Source organism: Panthera leo, chromosome B3 (genome assembly GCF_018350215.1).
Source record: "Panthera leo isolate Ple1 chromosome B3, P.leo_Ple1_pat1.1, whole genome shotgun sequence".
In the NCBI taxonomy this organism is placed as follows: domain Eukaryota; kingdom Metazoa; phylum Chordata; class Mammalia; order Carnivora; family Felidae; genus Panthera; species Panthera leo.
In genome coordinates this window covers 77693390-77718067 of record NC_056684.1, presented here as the reverse complement: position 1 = coordinate 77718067, position 24678 = coordinate 77693390, and positions in this window count along the sequence as shown.

The following is a 24678-nucleotide window of genomic DNA, read 5'->3' as shown; positions in this document are numbered from 1 at the left end:
TGTCTTTATGCCAATATCACACTCTTTTGATTACTGTAGCTTTGTAATTGGTTTTGAAAATAGGAAATGTGAGAACTCCAAATGTGTTCTTCTTTTTCCAATTATTTTGGCTATTGGGGTTCTCTCAGATTCTGTATGCATATTATGATGGATTTTTCTAGCTTTGCAAAAAACACCATTGGGATTTTGATATAGTTGGTATTTTGAATCTATAGATTGCTTTGGGTAATGCTAACATCTTACTAATATGAAGTCATTCAATGCATGTACACAGGATGCCTTTTGATTTATTTGTCTAATTTCTTTCAGTAATATTGTATAGTTTTCATTGTATAAGTGTTTCACCTCTTTGGTTACATTTATTCCTATTTTACTTTTTAATTGATGCTATTATAAACAGGATTGTTCTCTTAATTTCCTCTTGGATAACTCATTATTAGTGTATAGAAACAACACAAAGTTTATTTAGTTATTTTGTATTCTGCAATTGTGCCAAATTATTAGTCCAAACATGGTTTTGTTTTTGGGGGAGGGTTTTGTAGAATCTTTATGGTATTACACTATAAAATCATGTACTCTGATAAAAGAGGTCATTTTACTTCTTGCTTTCCTGTTTAAACATTTTTTGTGTCTTACTCATGCCTAATTTTTCTGGATACAAGTTCTAATATTATGATGAATGCAAGTAGCAAAAGTAGACATTCATTAGGGCATCTGGGTGGCTCAGTCAGTTAAGTGTCTGACGTCGGCTCAGGTCACGATGTCACGGTTTGTGAATTCAAGTCCCGCATTGGCCTCTGTGCTGACAGGTCAAAGCCTGGAGCTTGCTTCGGATTTTGTAACTCCCTCTCTTTCTGCCTCTTCCCTGCTCATGCTCTGTCTTTCTCACTCAAAAATAAAAAAAAAAAACATTAAAAAATTTTAAAAGTAAACATTCATGTGTTGTTCCTGATATTTCAATATCTGAAAAAATATTTTATATAGAATAATCTCAAGCAAAATATAATGATCTGAATCTAGGACAAAAAAATTGAAATGGAATAGAGGCAGTTTTTGTACAAGCAAAGAAGTCATTAGTCCAAAAGGACATAGGTCTCTAAGCTAAAGGATTACAATAAATAAATTACAAACAGTATTAACATCAGCACCTTAAGTTTTACTAGAATATATTTTCTAATTTTTCCTGCAGGATTTTGATGGTTTCCTGCCTTACATTTAAGTACTTCATCCATTTTGAATTTATTTTTGTGTATGGTGTCAGAAAAGTGGTCTATTTTCATTCTTCTGCATGGTGCTGTCCACAGAGAAAACCATCAAAATCCTACAGGAGAAAACACGTAGCAACCTCTTTGACCTCAGCCATAGAAACGTCTTATTAGACATGTCTCTGGAGCCAAGGGAAACTAAAGCAAAGATGAACAATGATACCTCATCAAGATAAAAAGCTTCTGCACAGCAAAGGAAATAATCAACAAAATTAAAAGGCAACCGATGGAATGGGAAAAGATATTTGCAAATGACATATGGGATTAAGGGTATCTAGAATTTATGAAGAACTTATCAAACTCAACACCCTAAAAAGAAGATAATCCAGTGAAGAAATAGTCAAGAGACATGAATACTTTTCCAAAGAAGGCATTCATATGGCTAACGGATACATGAAAAAATGCTCAACGTCACTCATCATCAGGGAAATACAAATCAAAATCATGATGAGATACTACCTCACACCTGTCAGAATGGCTAACATTAACAATTCAGGCAACAAAAGATGGTGGCAAGGATGTAGAGAAAAAGGATGTCTTTTGCCCTGTTGGTGGGAATGAAGACTGGTGCATCCATTCTGGAAAGCAGTAGAGAAGTTTCTCAAAAATTAAAAATAGAACTACCCAAGAACACAGCAAATGCACTAGGAAGTATTTGTGCAAATGATACAAAAATGCTGAAGGGGAACATGCACCCCCATGTTTATAGCAGTACTATCAAAAATAGCCAAATTATGGAAAGAGCCTAAACATCCATCAACTGACAAATGGATAAAGATGATGTGGTATGTGTGTTTATGTATGTGTGTGTGTGTCTGTATACACACACACACATGTTTATACATATGTATACATATATACATGTATGTATATATGTGTACATATATACATATATTTATGTGTATGTATTTATATTTATATATGTATATATTTATATATGTATATAAATAGATATATACTTATATATGTGTGTATTGGAATATTATGTGGCCATCAAAAATAATGAAATCTTGCCATTTGCAACAATGTGAATGGTCCCGGAATGTATTATTCTAAGCAAAATAACTCAGAGAAAGATAAATATCATATGTTTTCACTCATATGTGGAATTTAAGAAACAAAACAAATGAACATAGTAGAAGGGAAGTAAAAATAAGATAAAAACAGGAAGGGAGGCAAACCATAAGAGACTCTCAAATGCAGAGAACTGAAATTTGCTGGAGGGAAGGTGGGTGGGGGGATGGGCTAAATGTTTGATGGGCATTAAGGAGGGTACTTGTTGGGATGAACACTGGTGTTACACATTAGCGATGATTCACTGAGTTCTAATTCTTAAACCAATACTACATGGTATGTTAACTAACTTGAATTTAAATAAATAAATTTTTTAAAAACCATACATTTTCTAAATATCTACCTTCCTCTTTTTTTCCACATAATGCTCGGTTAGAGGTCATATTTGTTTTTGTTATCATTAACTTTTAAATAGTGATAAGTGTAATTAAGACATACTTTGGTAAAATGTGGCCCCCCAGCTACACAATGTACACATAGTGCATTTGCTGAACCACTCCTGTATATATTAAAATTCATCTTACTTCCTTGGGGACAGGGTCATTTTTTAGGGAGACCTTTTTTTTCGCTTCTATCAAAAGCCCCATGACTCTGGCTAGATAATACACCAACTGGTGGTGGATCACATGAAATAATCTTAAAATGTACACCTAATCATTGTTATCAATGTGTTTTACATTTTCCCAAACTTTAATGCATTTCTGTGTTCATGCATACATATATAATGCTTCAGCATCACCAATGACATACGTCTCAGGATAAATATGAGCAATTTTAGTTTGAAAGGTCATTATGAAAAACCTCTTTGAGGAAGTGTTCAAATTTAAAGCTGATATGATTAAATTTCTACAATTGAATGAAAATTAAATCTCGACTCAGCAAAGAATGTTGAAAATAATGATTTGACTTAGCATAAGATAAGTGCCAGCTGACCTTATTAACACACTTGAAAGCAATACTTTATTATTCTCAGGAGGATGCCTGTGTTGCAAGAATATTTCATTGGCCAAAGACTATTTCACAGTATTGTGTTCTTTCTCTATTGGAATAGTTGGAGAGGTCCGTTGTTCATATCATGTGGTTATCTGAAGGAAAAGAAAAACTTGCTGATTTGTTATTTATTTAGGGAGTCCTTACCAGCACAAAATAATTTTAGATAGTATTTTCTCAGCTGATTTAGGCAATTGAACACCTCCCTTAAACTTTCATAAAATTCACCAATGGAGTCTATCTACTCTTAAAAGAACCTAAAAGGTAAGTTTTTCTCATTAAAAAATACAACACCTTACCTAGAAGCAAATGCTACTTTCAGTTAAATTTAATTCATACCTATTTGTTAAGCAAGAACAATTCTTTAGACATTGGACAATCTGATACAGAGATAAATATATTAATTGGGCAATAAAAGTCCTCAATGTCAATAGTATGGAGATTAAATAAAGCACACAAAAGAAATATTAAAAAGATAAAATTAATATTGTAAGAGAAGAACAAAAGTGCCCTTTAACCAAAATATCTTAGAACAAAGATGCATTACTGAGGCATTTTTATAAGGCAAAATTCATCTCCAGAGAAGACACTGGGCTTTGTGGTCAATACTATACCTACCGGACAGTAAGAATAAATGCAACCATGTAGATAAAATCTTGGTCAATAGTCAATCACTTTATAAAGATGATCATTTATGATTATGGTTATGATTATTTTAATAATATTCCCTTAATCGATACATCATATACCTCTCTTAAATACATCAAGAAAATAAAAGTCAGCATTTTTCAATTTCTTAATGACCCATATAATTTTTTAAAAATAAAATGACAGTAATAATCCAGAACTTTCCTTTCCTATCTGCTGAGTGCAAGTCAATGACATTTGTCCTGAACCAAAGAAAGGAACACTGGGAGATGTTACATCAACATCTCCCCCAACATTATAACCTCCAAAATAATTTTTAAGGTTCCTTTTTTTTCCATTTTAATTCCTCAAAATGAGTACCTTTGTAATAAGACAGGTTTTAAAAAGTCTTGTTGGAGAAGTAAAATAGCATGAATTCTTTTTCATGTCATGGGACAGGATGGTTAATAGCGAGAAACCCATTAAATGCAAAGATTAGTGTGATCAGAGAAAAGTCCATCATAAGAACAGGGCCTAGTATCAGTTTGCCGCCCTTAAGAGGCCTGAAGAATCAAAACACCATTGTTGGATGCTTTTGTAGGATAATAAAGACATTTCGCTAAAAAATCAACTTAAATGTACACATGGTCATGCATAATTAGCTCAGCATGAGGTACCTTAATAGTCTATACCTTTACTTTGTATTAATATGCTGAATGCTTAAGATTAACATTTTATGTCATGTCCACATTTTCAGATCTATAAAATGCTATTCTTTCTCAACATGTGGAGTCCCTGGATTATCCTTTTACTATTCCTTACAGAAGTCAAAATATTTTTCCGCTTAATCTTTTTTCCAAACGTGGCTTTTATAGCTTTTTTTCTCCCTCATAGTCAATGACCAGAATCATATCCTGCAGTCTATAGTGAACTAGTTTCCCTAAGTACTGAAAAGAAATACAAAAAAAGGAATGAAATTTTGATATACGCTTTGCACCCTGTAATATTCCATTGTCTATGGCAACCGAGTGAACTATGTAAAGAAAAATAACAATAACAAAGTAAGGCATCAATTAATTAGGGATTTATACTCTTGATCTTCCCATGCATTAGAGGTACAGTGTGGAATGAATGCTTTTATTTTCTCAAAATGAGTGAAAGAGCATTAACATCACCATCACAAGCTTGACTTTTACAACTGTTAGGGTAAAACTCCTAAACTTGGCCTTTAAGTAACCTATTGCCTCAGGGGAAGATGGTGGAGCAGGAGGATCCTAGTCCTATGGATACACAGAGGTAGCAGCTCAGAGTAAGTAACTCAAAAATGACCTGAGGACTGGAGCAACAGACTCTCCACAGCTAAATGTAGTAAAGAGGTCACACAGAAAAGGGTAGGAAGCACAGACACAGGGTCAAGAGACTCCAGACTTTCTGCAGGACAAAGAGACTATGCAGGCATCAACGGGGAGAGAGTAGACCCCACACTAGGCACCTACAGGCACAAGGGACCAACACTGGGAAGACAGATTCCCACAACATTTGGCTTTGAAAGCCAGAGGGGCCTGACTTAAAACGTTCTTACCATCAGTGGGGCTTAACACTTGGAACTTTAAAAATCAGCATGCTCACCTCCGGGAGAGCCAAAGGGCAGGGAGATATGACACTAAGTCCCTTCCCTGAAAGATCAAGCACAACCAACAACCTTGCTGAGATATAGCATAGAAGCAACAATGAAAAAGACCTACAGTATATGGGAAGGAAATTTGTTTGCTAATCTCAGAGCACGTACTGGAGGGGAAGGTATTTTTGGGGGACTTCTCCAAGAACAAAAGAGCTGATGGGCAGTTTCCTTCCCCCACTGATAGCCTAGATACAGGGACACCTGCAGGAATCAGCCCAGCATGAATATTCCATGTAACTTGCTAATAGCCTACCCCCAATCCCATGTTCTTCTGGGGACTCACCCCCTCCAATACTCCCTTGGCTGGAATACACAGCAAAGCAGTATCACAAGCTGGCAGTGTGCAAGCAGACCTGACATGGCCCAGCACCAAAGTGACTCCTGACCTGAGGAGAGGGGAAGAAAACCATAATTACCACTTCCACTGCAGCCGCAGCAGTGGGAGAGGGGAAGACATCTAGTACAACTGAAGGACTTTCCCACCAACTAAAGCTTCTCAGGGGACAACACAGGGAGAGCACCCTCTAGTTCACTGCCAGTGAAGCTCTGGGAAATGCCCATCTAACCTGAATCAATCCCAAGGCAGCCCCACTGCCCACTAATAACATAGGGACCAAACTCTGTCCACAACAGGCAAAGAGAGACATTACAGATGACTGAAGGCAAACACAGCTCAGCCACAACAGTAGGGTGCATGTCACAAACACAGGAGGTGACCCTGAAGCACCAAGTTGTGGTGAACAAAGAATATTGCACTACAGTATTTATAGGGCAACTGTGTTCAAGACCAGCAGATATAGTCGACTATCCTAAAACAAAACAAAACAAAAGAAAACAAAACAAAACAAAAAAAAAAAAACAGACAATGAGTTAGTGAGACAAAATCAGGAGACAAATGAGTATGTCCCAAATGAAAGCACAGGACAAAATCCCAAGAGACGTGAACAAAACGAAAGTAAGTAATGTACCTCAGAATTTAAAATAATGGTTACAATGATTTTCACTGGACTTGACAAAGAGTGGAGGACCTCAACAAAAAGATACAAAACCTAAAAAGAAGAAATCAGAGTTGAAGAACTCATTAACTGAAATTAAAAATACACTAAATGGAATAAATAGTAGATGAGAGGAAGCAGAAGAATGGTTCAGCAACCTGAAGGACACAGTAATGGAATGCAATCAAACTGAAAAGGATACAGAAAAAAATAATAGAATGTTAAAATAGATTGAGACCTCAGCAACACCATCAAGCATAATAACATTCACATTATAGGGAAGGAGAAGAGAGAAGAAGGAGAGAGACAATTTATTGACACTATATACCTAAAATGTGCTGGGGAGAGGAGTAAAAAAATTACTGATTTTTAAATAGTTTTTTAATGTTTATTTATTATTTTTAGAGAAAGAGATGGGGGCAAGGGCAGAGAGAGGGGGCGAGAAAATCCCAAGCAGGCTCCGTGCTGTCAGCACAGAGCCCAATGTGCGGCTCAATATCACTAACTGTGAAATCATGACCTGAGCTGAAATCAAGAGTCTAATACTTAACTGATTGGGTCACCCAGGTGCCCCCCCCCAAACTTAGTGGTTTTAGAATGAATTCACACTTAATCAACCATCAACTTAAATTAGATTGCTATATCCATAAAATGTTATATACAACCCCAGTGATAACCACAAATATAAAACTAGTAATAGATATGCAAAAAATAAAAAGAAAATAATCCAACTGTATCACTAGGAAATCCAACAAACTAAGAAAATAGAGCAACAGAAGAAAGGAACTACTAAAACAACCATAAAACAAGTAACAAAATGGCAGTAAGTACATACCTATCAACAATTTCTTTGAAAGTAAATGGCCTAACCACTGAAATCAAAAGACATAGGATGACAGAATAGATTAAAAACAACAACAACCACAAAAAACTATCTACAGGCTGCCTACAAGAGACTCATTATAGACCTAAAGGCACATGAATGCTAAAAAGTGAATAAATGAAAAAGCATTGATCATTCAAAATGAAGTGAAAAGAAAGCCAGAGTAGCAATACTTGTAGTAGACAAAATAGACTTTACAACACAGATTGTAACAAGAAACAAAGAATGATACTACATAATCATCAAGGAAATAATTCAACAAAAATATACTACAACTGTAAATATTTATGAACCCAACATGGCAGCATCCAAATACACAAAGTAGCTAATTATAATCAAAAAGGAATTAATCACTAGTAATACATTAATAGCATGGGACTTTAATACCCCACTCACATCAATGAATACATCATCCAAACAGAAAATCAACAAGGAAACAGAGACTTTAAATGACACATTAGACTAGATGGATCTAAAAGATATAATCTGAAAGAGCAGAATACACATTCTTCTCAAGTGCATAGAATATTCTCCAGAATAGCTCACATTAGGCCACAAAACAAGTCTCAACAAATGAAACCAGAAATCAACCACAAAAAACATTCTAGAAAGAATGCACATACATAGTGATTAATTAACATGCTACTCAACAATAAATGGGTCAACCAAGAAATCAAAAAGGAAATTAAAAAAATGGAAACCAATGAAAATGAAAACACAATGGTTCAATGTTGTCAGGATGCAGCAAAAGCTGTTCCAAGAGAGAAGTTTATAGCAATACAGGTCTACCTCAAGAAGCAAGAAAAATCTCACATAAACAACTTAACCTTACAACTAAAGGAGCTAGAAAAGGATGACCAAACAATGCCTAAACCCAGAAGAATGAAGGAAATAATAGGTATTAGAACTGAATTAAATGAAATAAAATCTAAAAATAAGTAAATGAAACAGATCAATGAAATCTGGAGCTGGTTCTTTAAAAAATAAATCAACAAAATTGACAAACTTCAGCCAAACTCATGATAAAATGAAGAGAAAGGATTCAAATACACAATATCAGAAGAAGAGATATAACAACCAACACTACAGAAATACAAAGGATTAGAAGAGAATATTATGAAAAAATGTATGCCAACAAATTGGACAACCTGGAAGAAATGGATAAATTCCTGGAAATATGTAACCTTCCAAAACTGAATCAGGAAGAAATAGAAAATTTAAACAAACTACTAAGAATGAAGTTTTAGGGGCGCCTGGGTGGCTCAGTCGGTTAAGCGTCCGACTTCAGCTCAGGTCACGATCTCGCGGTCCGTGAGTTCGAGCCCCACGTCGGGCTCTGGGCTGATGGCTCAGAGCCTGGAGCCTGCTTCGGATTCTGTGTCTCCCTCTCTCTCTGCCCCTCCCCCGTTCATGCTCTGTCTCTCTCTGTCTCAGAAATAAATAAACGTTAAAAAATTAAAAAAAAAATGAAATTTTATCAGTAATCAAAAATACCCAAAACTAGATGGCTTCACAGGTGAATTCTCCCAAATATTTAAAGAAGAGTTAATATTTATTCTTTTCAAACAATTCCAAAAAATAGAGGAGGAAGGAGAGCTTCCCATTTCATCTAAAGAGACCAGCATTACTGTGATGCCCAACCAGATAAAGACACTACAAAAATCGAGAACTGTAAGTTAATATCTGATGAACATAGATGCAAAAATCCTCAACAAAAAATAAGCAAACTGAATCTAACAATACTTTAAAAAATTTATCGTTTACCATGATTATATGGAATTTACTCCAGTTAAGAAAAGGTAGTTTGACATTCACTAATCAATGAGAAATATCATATTAACAAGAGGGAGGATAAAAATCATACTATCATCTCACTAGATGCAAGAAAAAAAAGGATTTGACAACATACAACATCCATTCATGACAAAAACTCTGAGCAATGTAGGGTTAGAGGGAATATACCTCAATATAATAATGGCCATATATGAAAAACCTACTGCTAACATCATAATCAATGGGGAAAGACTGAAAGATTTTCCTCTAAGATCAGAAAAAAGACACAGATGTCCACTCTCTCCACTTTTATTCAACATAGTATAGAAGTCCTACCTGCAGCAATCAGACACCAAAAAGAAACAAAGACATCCAAATTGGTAAGGAAGAAAAAACTTCACTATTTGCTGATGACATAATACCATATATATATATATATATATATATTTATATATATATATATATATATTTATATATTTAGAGTTATATATATATTTATATATATATAAATAAATATATATATATAAATAAGTATATTTATATTAATATATATAATATATTTATATATATTTATTTATATATATATTTATATATTTAGAGTTATATATATATTTTTATATATATATATATCTCTCTAAAAACTCCACCAAAAAACTACTAGATCTGATAAATGAATTCAGCAAGGTTGCAGGATACAAAATCAATATACAGAAATCCATTGCATTTTTGTATACTAATCATGAAGTAGCAGAAAGTGAAATTATGAAAACAACCCAGTTACAAGTGCACCTAAAACAATAAAATACCTAAGAATAAATTTAATCAAAGAGGTGCAAGACCTGTACTCTTAAAATGATAACACTGATGAAAACAATTCAAAATCACACAAACAAATGGCAAGATATCCCATGCTCATGGATTGGGAAAACAAATAATGCTAAAACGGCCATGCTACCTAAAGCAATCTACAGATTTAATACCATCCCCATCAAATACCAAAGTATTTCTCACACAACTAGAACAATTAATCCTCAAGTATGTATGGAACTACAAAATACCCGAATAACCAAAGCAATCTTGAAAAAGAAAAAAAAAATTGGAAGTATCACAATCCCAGACTTCAAGATATACTACAAACATATAGTGATCAAAACAGTATGATACTGGGACAAAAATAGACACACAGATCAAGAGAACAAAATAGCCCAGAAATAAATCCACACTTAACAATTTATCTATTAACGTACAACCAATCAAGCAAGAATATACAACAGGGAAATGACAGCCTATTCAACAGGGGTGGTGGGAAAACTGGGCAGCTACATGCAAAGAATGAAACTCGATAGCTTTCTTATACCATACATAAAAATAAATTCAAAATGAATTAAAGACCTTAATGTGAGACCTGAAACCATAAGAAATCCTTGAGGAGAACGTAGGCAGAAATTTCTCTGACACTGCCATAGCAACATATTTCTAGATATGTTTTCTGAGGCAAGGGAAACAAAAGCAAAATAAGCTATTGGGGCTATATCAAAATAAAAAGTTTCTGCACAGCAAAGGAAACCAGCAACAAAACTAAAAGACAACCTACCGAATGGGAGAAGATATTTGCAAATGATGTATCTGATAAGGAGTTAGTATCCAAATACATATATAAACAACTACTACAACCCAACAGCAAAAAAAAATAAAAAAAAATAAAAAAAAATAAAAAAATAAAAATCTAATTAAAAAATGGACAGAAGACATTTCTCCAAAGAAGACATACGTATGGCCAACAGATACATGAAAATATGCTCTTTGTTACTTATTATCAGGGACGTGCAAATCAACAACACGATGAAGTATCACCTCACACCTGTCAGAATGGCTCAACTCAAAAAACACAAGAAACGAGTGTTGGTGAAGATGTGGAGAAAAAGGAACCTTCTTGCATTGTTGATGGAAATGCAAACTAGTGCAGCCACTGTGGAAAACAGTATGAAGGCTCATCAAAAAATTAAAAATAGAACTATGATATGATCTATTAATTCCACTACTGGCTATTCACCCAAAGAATACAAAAACACCAATTTGAAAAGGTACATGCATCCCTGTTTACTGCATTCTTTACATTCTTTACAATAGCCAAATTATAGAAGTAACCCTGTGTCCATTGAAAGGTGAATAAAGAAGTCAAATATAAACAACAGAATACTACTCAGCCATAAGAAAGAATAAAATCTTGGAGCATTGGTACCTCAGTCAATAAAGCATCTGATTCCTGGTTTCAGGTCAGGTCATGATCACACAGTTCATGAGATCAAGCACTGTGTTGGGCTCCACGCTGACAGCACAGAGCCTGCTTGGGATATTCTGTCTGTCTGTCTGTCTGTCTGTCTGTCTGTCTCTCTCCCCCTTTCCCCACTTATGCTCTCTCCATCTCTCAACATAAACATTAAAAAATTTTTAAATGAATAAAATTTTGCATGTCATCCACGCAACAGTATGGATGAATCTAGAGAATATAATTCTAAGTGAATTAAGTCAGTCAAAGAAAGACAAATACCATATAATTTCACTCATATGTGGAATTTAAGAAACAAATTAATAAAGACAAAAAAACCCAACTCTTGAATATACAGAACTGATGGTTACCAAAGGGAGGTGTATGAGGGAATGGGTGAAATAGGTGATGAAGATTAAAGAATACACTTAACATGATGAGCAATGAGTAACATGCAGAATTTCCGAATCACTGTATTATACACCCGAAACTAATTTAACACTGTACGTTATACTGGAGTTAAAATAACAATAAAAAGATTTTATTGTTACATCTCTTAAGTTTTACATCTTGATCTTACTCCTATAGATTCTATAAAGTTATAATTGAGTATATTTGTTTCTTATACAGATTCAACATACACACAGTTGATTTTGATCACTTGAATTAGACTTTGAAATGCATGTTCTATCTACCTTGTGTGACACTGTTAAATTTTAGTTTCATAGAATCAAAATCTCCATGCCAACTTGCACAGCTGAGAGAGCCATTTTCTGAAGAGATACAGTCCTTCAAACAGACTGCTTTGTAACACAAGATTTTGCACTAGAAGCAACATATATGTGAGCCAGTAATTTTTTCTGCACTTCCCCATCTGACAATTGTGGCAAAACTGTAGGAGTTATGTCCTTGAATAATATAATAAAATAATGAGAGCTATGTAAATAGGTTCAAATTTTAATCTTTTTTCTCCATTATGAATCATTATCACCTTTTGCTATTTGATGGAAAATCTTGACAACTTCTAGTTGGAATCAATTTTGGTTTTAGTTTTACTACATAATGACAAGTCATGCTTATGCTGGTACTTTTTTAAATACTACCTATAATTCCCAAAGACTCTGCTTTAGATTAAGTAAGTTTGGAAATTCTTGTGCTTTCCATCAAACATTTGTTTCTGACCATAGTGGCCTTTTAACACGAAGCCTAGTTGCCTTATGTAGTTACTTCCTTTTTTTTTTAAGTTTTTAAAAATTGGTTTAAGTTTATTTATTTTGAGTGAAAAAGACCAAGCAAGAGAGATCTAGCAACCGTGAGATCATGACCTGAGCCGAGACCAAGAGTCGGACGCTTAACAGACTGAGCCATCCAGGTGTCCCCTTGTGTAGTTATTTATCACCTTGTTAAGATCTTGTGTTAAGGTCCTAATGCAGCTTTATGATTTATTAGCATTTAGTTTCACTTTAAGAATTACCTAATTCCTCCACTAAATAGAACAAGGAAACTTGCCAATTATGGATTTGGTTGGTAGTGTAGGGTACTAGATTAGTGAGAGGTGCTGGGACTAGTCGGACGCACTGAGGCATGGCTACCCTTGCTGGGCTCCATGTAACCTGTAGATGTTGGAGTGTATGTACTTGCAGGCAGAACACAGCTTTGAGAAACAGACAATAGGGATTCACTTCAAACTGGAAGCAATATATTTTTGAAAGGAAATAGGTCACAATCTGTTGAATGGAAAGATGGGTAAGGAGTGGCATGAACTGCTTATACTGGAAATTCAAAGAAATTGAGGAAAAAAATCACATAGTGTATAGAAAACAAACACATATGTATCTTAGAAACTATTCAGCAAATAGATTAGAATATTTGCATTTATTACTGGAAACAGAACCAAATTACTGTTTTATCTATTAGTGCTTAAGTATGAGTATGTATTTTAAAACTTAAGCTACTCTCCTTTACAATTAAGCAAATGCCATTTAGACATTATATATATTTTGAGTTTATCTATTTTGAGAGACAGAGACAGCATGAGTGGGGGGGAGGAGCAGAGGTTGAGGAAGAGAGAGAGAGAATCCCAAGTAGGCTCTGGGCTGCCAGTGCAGAGCCCGACGCGGGGCTCAAACTCACGAACCACGAGGTCATGACCTGAGCCAAAATCAAGAGTCTGACACTCAACTAACTGAGCCACCCAGGCACCCCTAGATATTATATTTAAATTACACTGTATTAACAAAACCACTATCTGTACAAATTATTTCACATTCTTAAGGATATTGTATGTTCAAGAAGGTAGCACTTAGACATTTTTAGAAAAGTAGATTGAGCAATATTAATTTTTGGTTTGTGACAAAAAGGGTGTCAAGGATTTTTTAATAGACAACTGAATTGTACCGAGAAAGGTTGAGATTCACGAAAACGAATCAGCACTTAAGAATTATAAACTTAGCAACTGATGTGTAATTGGTAAGTCAACTGTTAGAAACTACATTTTATATTACATGAAACTGAAATATCGTCTAAGTATATCACACTGAACTGTTAATCGGATTTAGTAAAATATTTTGAAGTAGACTTAACACTGACCAGAAAAATAATAGAAAATTAAAATGTTCTTTGAATTATACTGTGGTTTCACATGCACTTGAGTAAATTGTGCAGAATTCACTGCTACCATAGTTCCACACCATTTAACCCTGTAATTCACAGAGACTGCCACTGCAATTGGTTTGGTAAATTCTTCCATGTTAGGCGTATCAACTGGCAATGAGCTAGTGAAGGGAATAGGATGGAATTGTACTGGGATTCTGTTAGTGATTTGTATTGCATAGGGTGGTCAACATCTTTAAATCACTACCATGTGATTTTTGTTGCTTTTATTCTTTTAAGAGGTGACTACCTCTTTCCAAATCCGGAGTCTGTCATTTCAACATCTGAGTTATACAGTATTTAGTTACTCTATCCCTTTACACTTTGAAATGGGTAGTTTCTGGGGAATCCTAGGTTCATTAAGATGCTCAACATTTGCGCACTAAACTTCCTTTTCTTGAACTAATGCACCCCTTGAATCCTCTTTAAGAAATTCACCATTTGAAAATGCTGAATATTGTGAATTAAAATACTTGCTTCAAAAAAACATAATTTGACTTTATGGATACAGAGACCTATGTAATGTCCTGTTTTATTTAATTCTCCCCAAGTATGGCAGGCATGAACTTTTCCAGTGCTGCTTCTTTGTCTTCAACTTTAAGAGTGGTTTAGACACTTGCATGAAAAATGTGAAGCCAAAGTCACTGAATAGATTACATCTTTGTTTCTGTTAAACAATAAAAGGTCTTCGTTTTTGCTCTAGTGGGCAGATACTTTCATAGATATTCAAAGAAAATTTATTGTCTTCCACAGAACATTCAATAGAAGACTCTATTTGTCTTACTTTATGAGATTTTTTCCCCCAATAAGGATTGTACCTTATTGAACAGATCATCACTCTTCATTCTCAGAGATGTTTTATTTTCTATCTCATTGAGTGAATTAAGGTCAATAGGCATGAGCTTCCTCATTTCTGCCTCTTTAAATTCTTTGCCTTCCTCTCTCGTACTTAGTTTCATTCTGTCCTAGCTTCAGAATATGAGCCTCTACTGCTCACAGCCAGCTCTCTAAGCTCTTTGCCTCTCTCCCTTTTAACCCCTGTAGGACTACACAAGCACCCAGCTTCTCCATCCCTATCTTAGGCCTCTTTAGTGGTTCTCTCAACAAGCACATGATGAGAACAAACAACAAAAACCAGCAAAACCTACACTATCTAACCCTCTGTGTCCTATTCCCATTTATTATTCTTCTTATTCAGGTATTTTCACGACTGTTTACACACACACGCACACACACACACACACACACACACACACACACACAAAGAAAAAGAAAACCAACAGATGTTTATGGTTTGTATCATTAGCCTTACAGAATCAACTCAAAACAATGCTTTCCCCAAGTTAATTAGGTCAGTTCTATTCTCCTCTATGCCACCTTCAGTGTGGCTTTATCATTCATTTGTAATACAGGTACATACATTTGTCATTGTCTGCATTCCCCCTGACATCCTTGATTTTTTTTAATTTGCATATAGTAAAATTGTTTAGTTCTGAAGGATTTGACAATTAGAGTCATGTTTCTACCACCATGTAACACTAACAGTTCCATCACTCCAAAATCTCCCCCATGCTAACTCTTTGTAATCAACCCCTCCTCCACCCTATATCCCTGGAACCATCCATTTTCCATCCTTACACTTTTCCTTTTCCAGAATATCATATAAATGGAATCACACAGCGTGCATTCTTCTGTGTCTTAACACACGTATAAGATTTATCTATGTTTTTATGTTCAAAAATAATCTGTTCCTTTTTTATTGCTAAGTAGTATTCAACTGAATGGCGAGAATATGATTTATCATTCACCTGAGGAAGGGCACAGGAGTTATCTCTATTCACTGACGATGATGAATAAAGCTCCTGCACATATAATGTACAACATTTTGTTCGAACCTAATTTTTCAAAGTATTTTTACTCTGAAGCAGAATTCCTACTACTATATTAAGTGTATGTTTAACTTTGAAGAAACAGCTAAACTGTTTTTTAAAATGGTTGTTCCAGGGGTGCCTGGGTGCCTCCGTTGGTTAAGCGAACAACACTTGATTTTGGTTCAGGTCATGATCTCACAGTTCTCAAGTATGAGTACTGAATTGGGCTCTGCGTTGATGGCACAGGCCTGCTTGGCATTCTCTCTCTCTCTCCCACTCTTTCCGCACCTCCTTGCACATGTTCTCAAAATAAATAAACTTAAGAAAAAATTTTTAAATAAATAAAATGGCTATTCCATTTTGCATTCGCACAAGCAATATATCCTTCTTAGCACTTGGTATTGCCTTTTTTTAATCCATTCTCATAGATGTAGTTTAACTTACAGTTCCCTCATGAATGATGATGTTATTTATCCCTTCATAAGCTAACGTGCCATCTGTGTAACTTATTTGGTGAAATGTGTTGGCTAAGAATTATGTGGTAATTCTTTATTCCTCTAATGTAAGGTGTCTTTTCTGAGCACCTTCAATATTTTACTTCAGGTTTTCCATTTTTTAAATATAATATGCCTAGATTTTTTTTTAATCCTGGGTTCTTTTGTTTTCCTGTGAGTTCTTGGATTTGTAGTTCAGATCTGTTATTTTGGGAAAATTTGTATTGTTTCTACAAATATTTCTTTGGCCCTGTTTTCTCTCTCTGCTACTAGGATTCCAATTTCATGTATGAGAGACTACTTGATGTTGTCCAAAAGGCTTTGGATCTACTCTATCCCTCTTTTCTTTCTGTTTGCACAACTTTGATAGGTATTTTAAATTCACCTCATTTCCTCAGCTTAGTCTGGTGATGAGCCATCAAAGGCATTGTTCATCTTGTTACTACATGTTTCATTCCATTGCCATTTGACTTTTATATTGTTTTCTTCTCTCTGCTAAAATTAACTATATCATCTTGCATATTGTCCATCTTTTCCATCTGAGCCTTTAACATATTAATCATAGTTATTTAAATTCCCTGTCAGACAACTCTAACATGTTTGTCATATCTGAGTTTAGTTTGGATAACTGCTTTTTTTTTTTTTCTGTCTCCTGGGCATCTTTTTAATGTTAGGTCATTTTTTGCTGAAAGATGGAAAACAGTATGGAAGTTCTTCATAAAATTAATAGAGCTGCCATACAATCCAGAAATATAAGGGAAATAAAAGTCCTAACTTGGAAAGATATATACAGTCCCATATTCATGGCATCACTATTTTTAACAGGTAAGGCAAAGAAGCAATCCAAGTGCACGTCAATGGATGAATGGTACACACACACACACACACACACACACACACACACACTCTTGATTTTGGCTCAGGTCATGATCTCACAGTTCCTGGGATGGAGCCCACATCAGGTTCTGCCCTGACAGTGCAGAGCCTGCTTGGGATTTTATTTCCCCCACTCTGCACGCCGCGCATTCCCGCCCCTACTCACACACACACATGTGAGTGCGCTCTCTCTCTCTCTCTCTCTCTCAATACATAAACATGTAGAAAAAAGAGGAAAAAAAAGTTTCCTAGTGGAGTTTCTAGAAACTCTCCCCACTCCTTCCTCAGCAACTGTTCTCACCCAATTCTGCAGCAGAAGAGTCTTTCTTAGTGCTTTTTATATCACCCATCCATTCACCTAACTACCTATCATACCTCTGTGTGTATTCATTCATGCATGCATGCATTCATTCATATAGCACTTTGAGGGTTCAGAGAGTAGACTCTCCTATTTGATATCACCAGGACCTTCTTGTTCTCGGACCATTATGCAAGTGGCTATACTCCACAGATTTGCTAATTATCCTAACTGAACTCTTCTTACCAGTGTCTGGCTTCCTCTTTCCAGGCAAGCCAATGTGCATGCAGGTTTGTGTTCCCTTAAGTTTTGGCTAAGTTTTCTCCTCATCTGAGAACACTGCAATGGAACCAGTATCTCCTCTTACTGCATTGGCTTTGCCTCCGCCTTGCTGGGGTTTCCAGCAAGGCTCCATTACTTACCAGCTGTGTTGACTTAGGTCACTTAAGGTCTCAATCTCCTTAAGTGAAAAATTAGACTGATTCATGTTATTCTGACCTAGAATTATCATCAACACTGAATCAATACATTAAAGCACTTTGATTATTCAAAACTATGTAAGTGTTACCTATTACTGACTATATTATAGCATTATTACCTGTGTACATATGCCCAGGTAAAATGCATACTTTTTAAGAACAGGTATTTGTATTACCAACGTCTATCACAACACTGGAATAGAAGAAGACTGACAAATATTTCATCAATTAATAGATCACGTTACTTCAAACTGCTATTCTGTTATTATGGTACATGTGAGATTGCCAAAGCTATAAACTGTTGGCATGGTTACCTTGCTATCTCTTACCACTATGTGGCCTGGGGAAAGTTACCTAAATTCCTCATATCTCAATTTTTTATCATTAAAGAATAATTATAGTTCCTATTTTTAGGGTTTTCTTTAATGTTTATTTTGAGCAAGAGAGTGTGAGTTAGAGAGTGCCAGCATGAGGAAGAGGCAGAGAGAGAGAGAAGAGAGAGAATCCCAAGCACGTTCCTTGCTGTCAGCGCAGAGCCCAATGGGGGCTCCTTCTCACCAACCATAAGATCATGACCTGAGCTGAAATCAAGAGTCAGTTGCTTCACCAACTGAGCCACCCAGGTGCCCCTAATTAAAGCTCCGATTAAACAGAGTTAGTTGAGAATTAAATGAATTAATGGGTAGCACAGCACTAGTACATAGTAAGTGCTCTGTAAATACCAGACATAATCATTGTTAATGGTAATGGTATTACTGTTAATACAATTAGAATCTGAATATGTTAAATATTTCTAAATAACATTAGTTAGTAATAATTAGTATTATTTGCCCCTGTTCACTTTGATCCTGATGTTTCTCCCTGCATCTGGTTTAGAGGAAATATTTTTCACCTTTCAAGTACTATATTAGTGATATTTCTCTCCTTTCCTAGGAGGCAAAATTAATTACTTCTGGTCTTCCAAAAAACCTTTATCTAAATTTAAAACATTCACCTATCACACTCATCAGCTGAAGGTTTTTATGTCTTCTTTTCCAATCTGAGGGATAGGCTGGTCTTTGAATTTTAATTGCCTATTGCTTTATCTAGAATAATGTGATGCCTAATTATTTTTTCTTTTATTAGTTAATAAAGTACCTTACATTGGAATTTTTCAATTTTTTAACAGAACACTTTTAAATCGTTTCATATACATCCTCTCTTTATTCAGCAGTTAGAGTTTAACTGAGGCAGATAACTTAGATCCACACCTTATCTTTGCTGGATGCTCTAATAGTTCTGGAAATACTCCATAGAGCTCTGTTCCACCAAACGATAGGAATTTTTTTCATTATAGATATAAGGTATCACTCTCCATATTTAAGGAATCAAAATTTACATTACTATCTATAGAAATTTCTCTCTGGCTTTTTTAATATTTGCTGAGAAAAATGATTCTATCAGCAAACATGCAAGTAATTATCTGCAAGCTTTGTTATCAACTGCTTTTTGAGTTCTGTAATACCTGGGATAAAACGATGGATTTAAAAATTATTAAAATCTTGAATTTTATTTGTTGTATACGTGGCAGTTTCTTTTAAGAAATCCCATCAACTGTAGGGGCTACCTTGAAAATACTGATTAAAAATTCTAAACAATCACACCTAGAAATACCATTTATAAAACATAAGAACTCCTTTATTCATAATGGCTCATGGTACATGCCAAAGCCATCATGTCACATTTGAATTGCAAAAGGTGAGATTTATTTTGAAAGAATTTTATAATTAGGTCCAGGGTCTAAAGTCCGTGACACTCTATCACTGTGTCATTTTAGGTATTATTACATTTAACAGAACAAAATCATGTTATCAAGCCTAAAAATCTTCAGTTTTTCCTCAGTTATATAGCTCCCTCCCATATGCTTATGTCAAGAAATTGAATGTGGTATTAGTAAGGAGAATACTAGCCTAAAGAACATTCCATGGTCATAATTATGCTAAAACACATTCTTGTTCAGAATATCATTCAAGACCTTGTTAATGTATTTTAATGTATTATTATTTCTTTAGTCCCTGAATCAAAGATTAAGCTAGAGATATTTCTGCATTTGTACCTAGCTGTATTTGAGTGGGTAGAGAAATTCATTTACAACTGAAATAGAACTATGTATCACTTAAAAACATTACCCTTTGCTATTATGTACCTATGCTCTTCTCCCTGTCCTTCATGAGCTCTTCTAATTTTTTTAAGGGGGTTCTTGAATTACAAAACAATTTTAAGTCTATTATACCTCAATTTAAAAAATTAATAGTTTGCTATCAGAAAAGAATCACTGAATCTAAAAGTATAGAACTTCGTAGACTAATGGTCTGGCAACTATATGAACAAAAATCTGAGAAAACAACCACAAACCCTATCAAACACCAAAGTAAATTCATTCTGCACTGCTACACCACGCAGAAATAAAAATGTTACAACGTATCTATTTTATTTATATCTTTATGGTTATTACAACTTCTTCCATTTCTTTAAAATTGTAGACAGTTTATGTAACTCAATCCAAAAATGACTTGTGACAACTAATATCTCTCTTTTCAAATCTCTCTAGCCATACACATTCATCTTAATATTTTAAGATAAATTGCTACAATCCTCTAGTTACTTTTCCTTGGGACAACTCTGCTTTTAAAATTTCTTTGTGCACAAAATGGGGCTGGGAATGATAGTATCATACAACTGCAGAACAACAGTTCCATAGCTCTATTCCATCAACACTTACAGCAGATTCTATCCACTACCACTGAATGGTCAATTTTTGCATCATATTATTCAACTAGAACATAGGTTTACTCCACGGCAATGGAGAATGAATGGCACATAGTTACGCTTTTTACCATCTCAGAGTCAAAACCATTACCCATGGCCTTCTATTTGAGGATTAAAGTTTTATGGGGTAAAAATGGGGTTATAGAAAAAGAAGTTACATCTTCATAGACAAGAATTACAAACGCCTTCCAGGAATAATATTAAACTTTTTCCCACACTGTCAGATGTCAACATGCTGACAGCATAGGGGAAAAGAAGCATTAAACATTTTCCCCCCCATCAAATTTTGACATTTTTCAAAAGACACATTCACTAGACACACCAGTTTTGCCTATGGAAAGACACCATGCATATTACATGCTAAGAGAAGATTTAGCCAGAAAGAACAAAAATAACAAACAGATGACACCTGACACCGTCACAGAGTGATACACAGTATTCATAGTATACAGAATAGGACAATTTGGAAATTGTGGCAATTTTATGTGAGTACCTCCAAAGAGAGATTTATTCCATAATTAATTCTCAATCATCCATGGTATGATAAAAAGTGAAAGAAGGAAAAAGGACCACACACATGAAATCCTCCTCTTCTTTAGAACTTTAATTGCATCAATTATTATATCCAGAACCCCCTAAATAAAAACAAGATGAAAAACAGTTTTAAGATTTTTTTTTTCAATTTTGTTTTCTCTAATCATGAAACAAAAAAAAATAAGTTGTAGAAAGAATATGGATAATAATTGTCAGCCTTTAAATTATCAAGTGTTTTGTTTCTGTGTTTTTCTTTTCCATTTTGAGCCAATGAACTCTTTAACACAATGTTATTTTTTTAAAAAAACAGTGGTAATACCAAACCTTTTTTTCCTCCTCCAATCTTTATTGGTAAATATTTAGTAGCTTTCTGGGAAAGTAACACTGAAAAGTTCTTACTAAAACTTTAAGGCTTTCTCATTCTTTTGAGTTTACATGCCCAGGAGAATCATTTGAAAGTAAACAATTTTCTAATGCAGAAATATTAACAGTGCCTAAAACTATTTTTCAGCTCTCCATAAGGAGATTAAATTAGAACTGTCATTTCAGGCTCCAAATGACTCATCATAATAGTTTGTTACCAGCAAAGTATGTTTTATTCAACCTCTTTAATACAGAACCAGAATATGAGAACATAAATATTAAAGTAAATATATCTAAATTTAAATTTTAATTTTAAGTAAACATCTAACTGATGCATTTCTCTTGTACACAGCCTGACTCATGGGCTCCTGTATTGTTTTACTACAATATGGCATGTTTTATCATAAATTAATATATCTGCTCTGCATATAAAATATTCCTAGATATATTTTTACATTCACCAAGGCACACGTACTTCATCTCCATTAGTTGTGATTTACAATTGAAATATTCAGGTAAATTATTCAAACTTAAACAACCACTTAGATTTGTAGAGGATATTGGAAATGAGGGTTAGTGAGTGAAATTTTCATTTAGAAGAGGTGTTAAAAAACTTTTGTTATGAAGAAACAAAAAAAATTATTTTAATACACTTTTTTTTGTAGAGAGGTAAAAACATCTATACAGATTCATGCATTTTAAGATAGACTTTGTAAACGGATTAATTTAAATGTAGGATAATCTTAAGAGAATGTATGATTTGAAACCAGGAAGAAAACACAATGCAGAAGTACTTAAGAGATCCCAAGGGACAGTGAGTTTAGATTAATTATGGGGAAAAACTTGCTAAATAAAGTCCTGAGAAAGTATAGAATACCCTTCTTTAGGAGTAGTCAACACGGCATGTTGACTGAATTTGCTCAGTGGAGATTTCTCACAGGTTAGAGATTTGAATAAAAGACCGCTTCATGTGTAGTGCAGTTGTCTGGTTTGTGTGGGTATAACAGGAAGCATAATGTTAGATTCTTTCTGGAAGGCTTTTTATTCTTACCTCAGTAGACAGGTGTAGTGACCCAAATGGCACTTGTGTCACACAACAACTTCCATGACTATTTGCTGTGTTTCTGGTCTTCCTGGGCAGGTAAGTGCAGGTGTGTTGAACATGACACCCTGTTACCTTCTGCAAACATGTAATTTCCTGAAATTTCCTCCTTTAAATTTACATATAGACTAAACAAGGTCTGTGTGTGTTATATATACACAGACATGAATGTGTATACATGTAACACACATATGTATATGAAAAGGCTCTATCAGGAAGCAAAGATTTGTCAGAGCTGAAGCCAAGCTTAAGCTCTATGAAGAATGAAACTCTCTCCTTAAACATGTATATATAGATAGGTTTCCTTATGTTATGAATGAGATCACCATCAACAGCAACACAAGAGGTCACGTCTCCATGGTTTTACAAAGAGGAATCAGTAAGAGGATTTTAAGATGGCGAAGGACACCTGTAGAAATCGATCAAATGCATCCCACATGGTTTTTACTTCATCCTTAGGTTTCTCTACCAGTGACTACCTTCCCGCTCAGACAAAAGAATTACATTGCCCATTAAGTTTCCATTAAAATCATGACCTGTCTATGGTAATAAAATCTGGCAAGAGTTTCCCTGAGGTCAATTGGCAAGGGAGGCCAAAATTATCATTATGTGCATCTCTTTGACCTTCCAATTCTATTTTTAGGAATTCATACTAATGAAATAATGTGAGGTTCATCCAAGTAATAAAGTAAGTATGTTTGTCCTATTAGTCACTGCAAAAAAATTAATTAGGAAAGATAAATGCCCAACAATTGATGAACTCTACAGGTCATATGCATCCAATAGGATACAATGCAACCGTGAAGTCACAAAATTCTAACAGAAGAGAGAAGAACTGCATTCCTGAACATTTTTAAATGTTAACATAACAAAAGTACATTTAAATTTCCTTTATTATGTCTTTTTCCACTTACACAAGTAAAGTAACTTACACTTTGAATTGTTCCAGTCTTTTCTAGTGTTCTAATTGTTGGCAGTCAACTCTGAAACATCACAGGAATTTCTGACTAAGATTATTCGGCACTCCCATAATATACCTTTGGCTTCTTTTGTTTCAACAGGTGTCGTCTCATGAGTAAGGACAGACAACCATAATTGACTTAGAGAAACTTTGAAAGGAGTTCCTAGGCACTATGCCTTGCAGGATTTCTAGAAAAAATAATCCTTCATGAAAATGATTTCGCATCCAATTTCTTTTTTAACAATGTATAAATACGACACGAGTTTCAATATTCTTAAGTAAATGATCCAATCAAGAAATAAAAGTACATCTTGATCTCATACATTTGTCAACCTCTGCATAGTATTTCTAGAAGGATATTGATAAATGCACTAAAAGTAGCTCTCTGCTGGTAGAGATACAGGTGATTATATTTGCTTCTCTCATTTGATGTTGTTTTCTAACAAATAAACCTATCTAAATTAAAAAATTTGTTCAACCATGGATTAAAAAGGGTTCCCTTAGCTCTCCTCAGTATCACTGATATAGGCTATCATTTTTTAAATTAAGTGTTCAAACATTAAAGAATAAGAAGTCAGCAAAAAAAATAATTATGAAAATAGTCAAATTTACAAAATAAGACTATCATAGAGAACTGATTGACAAAATTAAGAATCTGGAAATAAAGAGACCCTTGGAGATCT